Raw genomic sequence first — 9,853 nt, forward strand, 5'->3', positions numbered from 1 at the left:
GAAACACGGGCTCTGAGGCTATACCGTGGACTTTACACATATGGGAACCACTTAGGCCTCTACATATGGATCCCAGCCCTCTATCGGTTCTCAAGGATTCATTGAGTGAAGGCCTGGCGCCGGATGTTCTGCCACGTCTGGCTGCCGAGGGGATGGAGGAGCTCGACAGGGTCTACAGTACGGACACTCTGGAGCAGTTTTAGCAAGCCGACACTAAACCGGGGCCTCTCTCCGGGGGTCTTCTCGGTGAGAAGAACACCACTCGACGAACAGGTTCCACTTCAAAGCGTAAGCGTGTCTCGTAGATGGTGCTCTTGCCGAAGTGATGGTGTTGGCTCCCTTTTGGGGTAGGCCACCAAGAACCTCCGCTTCCCGTCCAGGGACCAGAAATTAAGTTTCCAGAGGTCTGGACGCGGGTGCCACAGGGTGCCCTGTCTCTGAGTCAGTAGATCCTTACTCACAGGAATCTGTCAGGGAGGGGCTGTCGCGAGGAGCATTAGTTCGGGGAACTAGGTACGAGTGGGACAATACGGCGCCACAAGCAGGACCTGCTCCTCGTCCTCCCTGACCTTGCGCTGAAGCGGTCTCATATGAAGCAGCCCCAGCGGCGTAACTGCTGCTGCAGCTGCCATATGCCCCAGGAGCCTCTGAAATAGTTTTAGTGGGACCGCTGTCCTACCCTTGAACAAATTCAAGCAGTTCGGCACCGACCGCGCACGTTCCTCTGTGAGGCGTGCTGTCTGTTTGACCGAATCCAACTCCTTACCGAGAAAGAGATCCTCTGTGTTGGGGAGAGTTTGCTCTTTTCCCAGTTGACCCCAAGACCCAACTGGCTGAGGTGCCGGAGCACCAGGTCCCTGTGCTCGCAGAACTGCAGAAATGGTCTGTTGTGCAGAAGGATCGACACATGAAAGTACGCGTCCTTCAGGTCGATCGCTGCAAACCAATCTCAGGGACGGATGCACCCGAAGATACATTTTCTGTCATAACCCACCGCCTTTCTTGGGTACAATGATGTAAGTGCTGTAAAACCCCATATTCATATCGGCTGGAGGGACCGGCTCTATCGCATCCTTCACCAGTAGGACTGTGATCTCCGCACACAAGACAGGAGCATCGGCCGCCTTGTGGATGTGGATGCCAGTGGATGCCACTGAACTTGGGGGGACGCCGGGCGAACTGAATCGCATAGCCAAGGCTGACGGTCCGCAGAAGCCAGCGAGACGGGCTGGGTAGCGTTAGCCAGGCACCCAGATACCATGCAAGCGGGACCAACGGAACCACCACCGTACTCGCAGTGGGGCAGCGAGGTGGAACGCAGGGACCCAACTCGGGCGGCTTGTGAGCATACCGAAGAGGGGTCTGAGTGTGCGGTGCAACGCTTAACTGGTTCCACAGTTTGGCAGAGGGTGCGTGAGTAGGGCCTTTGTTGATGCTCTCAAAACGCCTGCTGCTGCCTGCTGGCGATGGAGGAGGATGAGTGTGGTCCGGTGTGGTCTGCTCTCTCGTCGAGATTTTGCAGATTCTCCACCCGGCCCTCCTCCGGGGGAGGGAGAGGTGCATTCACCATCCCCCAAAGAGCAGCTTCCTCCCTCTCTGGGTCGCTCGTCCCGGGGCATCTTGCTCTTCCGCTCACCACCAGGTTTGACGGGTGGGGCGGCCTGCCTACTCCCAGCTCCACGGCACCACTTGCTCGAGGCTACTGCGGATGCGGCGACGAGCAGGCTGGGGCGCTGCGGCCGGCAGACGGGTGGAGGCAGCAGCTGCCCGCCCGGGAAGAATGTGACGAATCGCCTCAGTTTGCTTCTGTGCAGTCGAGAACTGCTGGGCAAAGCTCTTGACCGCGTCGCTGAAGAGGCCGGTCTGGGACACAGGGGCATTAAGGAACTGAACTTTGTTGGTGTCCCAAATGTCGACCAGACACAGCCAGAGATGGCGCTCCTGGACCACAAGTGTGGACATCGCACGACCCAGAGAACTCGTGGTGACCTTCGTCACTCAGAGCGCGAGGTCAGTAGCGGTTCGGAGCTCTTTCCGAACTTCTGGATCGTGACCACCCTCGTCCAGGTCCTTCATTGCCTTGGCCTGATGAACCTGCAGTAACGCCATAGCGTGTAAGGTGGAGGCAGCTTCTCCACAAGCCGTATAAGCAGCGCGGGTCAGACCAGACGAATGCCTACAGGCCTGGGAGGGGAGCGACAGGTTACCCTGCCAGGAGGAGGCGGTCTTAGGACACAACTGCATCGCTACCGACCGCTCCACCGGGGGGATCGCCGTATACCCCCTTGCTGCACCCTCGTTGAGGGTGGTGAGGGAGGAGGAACCAGCAGGTCGGTTTCCAGCAGTAAAAGGTGCCGTCCATGAACTGGTGAGCTCCTCATGCACCTCCGGGAAGAAAGGCACCGAGGCGGGGCACTGAGAACCAGCTCAAGTCACCCCGAGAAACCAATTGTCCAACCTCGAGGGCTCGGGATGCGGTGGAGGTTTCCACTCGAGCCCTACCCTCTCAGTGGCCCGGGAAAGCATAGCCGGCATCTCTGGATCCGATTCAGGCCTTGCCACCATCTCGGAGGGCGGCAGCGCAGCTGAATCTTCCTCTCCAGAGAGCTCTCCCTCAAATGTAGTGATCGACATCCGGTTGTCGGGAGGAGCACCAAAGGATACCACTGCGGGGCACTGAGAACCAGCTCAAGTCACCCCGAGAAACCAATTGTCCAACCTCGAGGGCTCGGGATGCGGTGGAGGTTTCCACTCGAGCCCTACCCTCTCAGTGGCCCGGGAAAGCATAGCCGACATCTCCGGATCCGATTCAGGCGTTGCCACCGTCCTGGCGGGCGGCAGCACAGCCGAATCTTGCGGCAGCGCAGCTGAATCTTCCTCTCCAGAGAGCTCTCCCTCAAATGTAGTGATCGACATCCGGTTGTCGGGAGGAGCACCAAAGGATACCACTGGTATGCTCTTGGAAGAGTGCCCAGCGCGTTCCTTTGGCAGCTTAACTGGTTGAGAGGGTTGAGAGGAGCAACCCTCCTCAAGAGGAGCAATGGTCCCCCGAAGGCTGGTTCCCTGAGGGGTTTGCCACCACTGTAACTCTCAGACGGCCCGTGCTACTGCCCGAAGTAGTCCTCACCTGGCTGCCGCCAGGATGAACACTAGATCGCGGCAGAGGCAACAGAGCTCCGCCCCCCTGGAGGAAACGGAGCTTGGCCCGCAGCTCCGAGATGGTTATCTTCCCGCAATGGGAACATGACTCATCCGCGAACGCCACCTCAGCGTGTTTAATGCCCAGACATGTGAGGCAGCGATCGTGTCCATCACCCGGCGCCAGGTAACGACTGCATCCAGAAACGTACGGGTGAAACAGCATCTTTAAAAAGACGAACCATCGTCTTTACAAAGAAGCTCCCTAGATTGCGCTAAACTCGTCACGCACGAAGCAGTTGGTAGGAGCAGAACTATGTTGTCGCTCGGCTCCGAAGCGAAAAGCTGGTATGCGTTGCACCGGCTGCCTTTTTATGCTCACACTGTGATCAGCGGCAGCTTGATGCAATTATCGCATGCCAATGTGCATTGGCTTGTTTAGTTTACACTCGAAGTGGATTGGTCTCTATAAGCGAGATCCCAATTCGTCGGTCACGGACTGAAAGGGAACTTATTTCCTCAACCCTATAAACTTAAACCAATACTTGCCTTTATCTATGTATTTATAATGGACTTTATGAAAGATTTCAAGAAAACAAAAGATTAATATCTGATAGATGACACATTTAGAGCCTTGTTAATACAAAATACTCTGGGCATGTGAACATTCCCTTCATAAGAGTACCCAGACAACCTACAGGAATTTTTAAGATTTTAGAATATGTGATTTTAGAATGGAATTGATAACAGACAGATACATACCTGGTGCACAACTGGTTTCTACTTTTATAAGCACAATCAATTTTATTTTATTTCAGACATACATTATTAAAGCCAAACAATTGATCACTTTGGCTGAACATTGTAGCATTGTTGCAGTAATAAAAAAAGTATTGTCTTTAAACGAATAATGGCTCTCTGTCTGTTTTTCCAATCCACATTTACAGACTATCCTGCAACTCTGCATCTTTTCCACAGAAATATATTTTTCCATGTTTTTGGAGTGATATTTTTATATCAGTAGTAATGAGTATTTGATGTCAGATATGGAGACATTAGTAAATCCATTGTATGTGTGTGTGTGGTAGAGAGTGAGAGAGACAGAGAGAGATTAGAGGTAATACATATTGTTGGATGTCTCACCTCGCCATCATTGAGGGATATTTGAGGATTACGATTACAGAGTGTCACAACCCGACTGGATCTTCTGCCCTGGGCTTCAGTACACAAAGAAACACAGAAAAATATCCCACAATCCTCTCTGCTCTCCTGCCAGCCCACAGTAATGCTGTCAGCACAACACTGCTTCAAAACTAGCTGTGCTGGTGAAAAAAAAAAAAAGAGTATAGTTTGAATTTGAGTTTTTGGATTTAAACACCACCTCTCTGGAGAATGTGAGTATGCTGGGAAACAATCAGGGGGAGAGGGTCTTTTTGACAAAGACAATTACCACAATAGTTTAGTTATTTTACATTTTACCTTTTATTTTTACTTTCTCGTCATTTTTTGTCGTGTAATCTGTATCAATCTACAAGCATCTGGAGCTGAAGGAGACTCATACTCAGCTGAACTCTGGACACACTTCAGACTGCAGACAGACTGCTTTGATTTAATAAGAAAACTCCTGAAACACAAGCACATTGTGGCCTGATGTTTATGTGAAGTACAGCAGTCCATGCTTCTGTGTGTGTGTGTGTGCTGAGGGACTGGGGCCTTTGTAGGGGCCTGAGTGGATACTGTATGTGTGTGTGTGTGTGTGTTCAGCTCTCTGTGTGTGTTTGTTGAGGGGAGGGTGATGAATATTAAGGGTCTATTGTAATGAAAATCCTGCTGGCCTTTGGAGAGAGAGGCTTTAAAGTTGTAGCCGTAGGGACTTCCATCTGCCATACCGTCAGCCCTCAAAGACACACACACACATCGTCAACTCGCTCCCCTTCAAACACACACAAATACTCAAAAATCAGCCTAGCTCTCACACTCTGCCTTTTGAACACATCTAAACTCCTGTACACTCAAGCACAGTCCTTATTACTGTCAACTCACACATTTAGAAACAGTGGGAAGGGTGGTGTTGTGGTGGAAGGACCCTGTTTTTGTTTTCTATTTGTTTGTGTATTGGTGACAGTTTGATGATGTGCATAAACAATACGACAACATCAAACTACTTGTACATATTGGGGAGAATCTCATGAAACATTAAATGCATGAGATCATATTTAAGAAATAAAGAAAAAGAGAAAGAAAGAAAGAAAGAAAGAAAGAAAGATAAGTATGCTGCTAAAAAAAATGCCTATTTTAGAACCATTAAGAAATGTTCTATTTTTATTTTCAGTACAATTAAGCTCACTTTCTCCCACTAATTTTCAGTAATGCAGTGTATCTGGATGTTTTATCATTTTAAATGATCATTACTCTAAATGGTCATTTTAATTTCATGTAATACTTCCATTTTTACTGTACTTCATTAAGAAAGTAAACCGATTATAATATCACAAAATTATAAACACTGTTATTCACCGCTGAACCCACCACAGTCTATTCCACTGCCACTTTCATCTGTATCCTCCATGTCCGATTTTATCCTCGCTCAAGGTTTATTAGGTGTATTTTTGTGTAAAATGAAGTGATGAGAAGCACAGCTCATCCATCACACCCGTCTTTCCAGTAGATGACCGTGGTTCACTACATTACCTGTTGTGATGTGGTCAGGATGGTCCTGCACAGCTGCCGCTGATGCTGTAGAATCGCTCATCCCTGCAGAATCTGCGTTCGCTCTAGAGAGATCTCTGCTGTTCTCCCCTTAATGCTCCTTCACCAGACATCTTTCGAGCTGGACCTGTGGCCCGTGTGCAGTGCATGCTGGGACCGGGGAGATGGAGTGTGTCCATTGTGTAATGTGGCATTATGGGAAGTATGTCTGTAATGTGGCATTAGAAGGACCCTCGGCAGAGTACAACTATAACCCGATCGTGCAGACACACTGGGGTGCTGATGGTTGCGCCTTCTACTGTGACACATCTTGCCAGTGCTCATGATGTGTTCATATGAAGAGTTTCATAGCTAAAACTTCAGCATGTTTCGTTCTGGACTGCTAATAAGGGAAGCGTGTCAGAATACTGTTTTGTGTACAGTGTACATTTTAAATAATTTACTATATTAAGTATGTTATTGTAAGTAACAGTATTATATTAGTATAACATATTTTAATACCTTTATCTTTATCTATATTAATGTATATAATATTTTATCAGCTTGTATATTTCCTGGGAATCTAACCTGTGACCATGGCATAGTTATAGGAGTATATATATATATATATGTATATATATATATATATATATATATTTTTTTTTATATTTACATGACTCCCATTTATTTATTAATTTTTAATTTTTTGTACATTTTATTAATTTACATGTCTTCCATTTATTATTTTTATTTTTTTATTTTATTTTTTTTTTCAAAATTGGGTTTTCTATTTAACGGACAATATAGTGCTGCATAAAAATAAGCTGTTAACATAATTATTTACTGGAAATTAGTGTCTTTTTTTTGGGTGACCAATAAAGTTTTTTTTTTTTCGGTCAGTAATACTGTTTTTAATATATTACTGCTATTTTATATGTTTTAAAATGTAATTTTTTAAGTGATGGCGAAGCTGAATTTGGAGCAGCCATTACTCTTGTCTTTAGTGTCAAATGCTCCTTCAAAAATCACTCTAATATGCTCAGGAACCAATTCTTATTTTTAATGCTCTAAACAGTTTGTTTGTTTGTTTGTTTGTTTGTTTGTTTCTTTCTTTCTTTCTTTGATCAATAGACATTTTAAAAGAACAACACTTATTTGAAATATAAATCATTTGTAACATTAAAAAATTACCTTTACTGTAAATGTAATCAATTAATCGATTTAATGTGTACTTCCTGAAAAAAAAAACAATTAATTTCTTCCATAATAATAATAATAATAATAATAATAATAATACAAAATCAAAATAATCATAATAATTCAACCATCTCATTGACCCCAAACTTTTCAACAGTAGTGCATATTGTTTTTACATTATCAAATGTCATTCAAAGCTGTTTAACTTTACAACTGCGGCTTTTTCAAAGCCACTCAAAAGCTGTGCATTACACTGATTTCACCACAGTTTTTACTCTGTTTTGCCTCATACCAATCTAAGGCTCCTAATCACTCTGGCCTACCACCCCTTTATATTTCTCATCTTCCCTCCTGTTTGTTATATACAGATACTTTTTTACCACCCAATCAATTCCTAAAGTATTAAAACTACCTAACCTATAGTACAGATTTTCTTCAAAACGTTAGTTAAGCTTTCAACATGTTTATAACCTGCTACCCAAATGCGAACACATCTGGTGTTACACAGTAATGTAAATAACGTTGGGCATTTTTATAATTTTTTCCCCCTTGGTTTGAGCATAAAATTCACTTAATTGTATTATGTATATGCTTGAAAAAGGCCAATTGAATAAAGAAAAAAGAAAATAAATTCAAGACATTTATTTTTTTTCTGAACACGTTTTCTTTTTTGCCATTTTCCCCTGTTTTAAGAAGATTTTGATGTAAATAGTCATTAAAATTGACTGCAGTGTGTCTCTTTCTGTCCTCCACTCCCCTCTCGTTTCCATCTTCTGTCTGTCTTCAGATCAGAAGTGTTGGGCTTTGACACAAGCCTGCAGGAGTACTGACCCATACAGTCATTAGAGGAGGAATCGCCCCTCTCGCTCTGTGTCTGATCCTCCATCACCGGATAGGATCAAATAAGAGGCAGTTGTGTTTACTTCCTCATCCGTCTAATTTCTGTAGCGATGGCCGCGGCCGCCTCATCTCCTTACCACTGCTTAAGCTGCATGGATTCAGAGTCCAGCCTGCGGGCAAACACTCTCAGCACAGCTACACCTAAACGGATTAACCCTCCATACACACAAACACACACACGCACACACAATATTTAAATCACAATAAACAAATAAACAAATACATACATAAATAAATAAATGTTGCAAGGGGAAGTTTGTTTGTTTGTACTTGTTTTAAAATATGTATGTGTCACTTTAACTACAACATTTGTTGTAATAAAGATAGGGCAAACATATTTTCAAGTTGTGCTGACTGAGTAGTACTGTAATTATGTCTAAAAAACAACAATAAAAAATAGTAACTAATAGTTATTAGCAGAAGGTTCACAACAGATGATCACAAGCTCCCCAGATGATTCACCCCCTCCAGACTGCATCAAACACTGCTTCCAGAAAATAACTACCCTAACTTGGCTTGATTCAGTCCCCCAGATCCTCCCAGACCCCCTTTAGTGTGATTTTGGCGAGTTCAACCTCTGAACTGAATGCTGGTACTAAAGAGAAGCATGTTTAGGCTAGACCCGAACTGCTTTAACTAGATTGATCACCAATTACGCAAATTAACCTTAAAGTGCCGTCTGCCACAGGAAGTGTTTAACCAATCTATTTACGACCCCAACATACGGCAACATAATTAACTGTCACACATCAGCTGGGTTTAATGGCAATATTAGATTTCTGACATATTAAAAAGCTCATCATCTTGCCAATAATGCAAATAACTATTTAAAAGCTTCCCGCAGCTAATCTGGACAGCATAACCCATGAACACAGCATATCTCTCTCTGCCCGTTTTACCTGCTCTGTAGGTATTTCAGAATGTGATACCCCACGGCAAATGTTTATACATGAAGAAAGGCCTGGGACCAATGTGAGTGAGATTTAGGCAAGTTCATGGAGCTATCATTTGCCCTGTAAAACCAGCATTGCATTCTTATTCCATGCTATACTGTACATTCATTGAGCCTTGCCAACTTACTGATTGCATGTCTATATATGTGACTCTGGACCACAAAACCAGTTTTAAGTTGCACAGGTATATTTGTAGCAATAGCCAAAAATACATTGTATGGGTCAAAATTATCGATTTTTCTTTTATGCCATAAATCATTAGGATATTAAGTAAAGATCATGTTCCATGAAGGTATTTTGTAAATTCCCTACCGTAAATATATAATGCATCATCAAAAAAGTCCAGAAAAAAAAAAAACATTCCAGCAATACATGAAGGGACGTGTTTATGGGTATTAGCTTAAAGCTTACCACAGCACTAGCTCAAATAGGATTCCTATATTGGGATACAAACCGACAGATCTCATTTAAAGAGGTATTGCCCTCTGGTATCGGTTCAGTATGTAACATTTAGGCCAGTGGTTGATGCATTATGCAACAAAGAAAACTCCTTGGGCATTTAAATTAGGGTGTTTAGGAAATGAGGTGCTCGAGTGAAATATGTGGTGAGAGATCAAATGTCCACGTTTATGAAATAAAGGAACACCTTGTCATGACCTGAAAAAAAATATTAATCAAAATATTGCAAAATTATCAGATGAAATATTTGTATTAATCCATATGAAACATTTAAAAAGAGTAAAGTCATTTGTGTCTGAAGCACACGTGTGAACCATGAATAGTAATTCCAGATTTTCAAATAGTTGTATCTCGGCCAAATATTGTCCTGTCCCAACAAACCATATATCAATGGAAAGCTTATTTCCCCTTCAGGAACTCGAGCTGCGTCGAGTCGCTTTGGGAACACCCCTGCATGACCGCGTTCTGAAGCACGTGTCAAATCAGTCCAATGGAGTAGCGAGACGTCACGAGCGGGG

The sequence above is a fragment of the Sinocyclocheilus anshuiensis genome, unplaced genomic scaffold (assembly GCF_001515605.1).
Source record: "Sinocyclocheilus anshuiensis isolate Anshui unplaced genomic scaffold, SAMN03320099.WGS_v1.1 scaffold35, whole genome shotgun sequence".
Lineage (NCBI taxonomy): Eukaryota > Metazoa > Chordata > Actinopteri > Cypriniformes > Cyprinidae > Sinocyclocheilus > Sinocyclocheilus anshuiensis.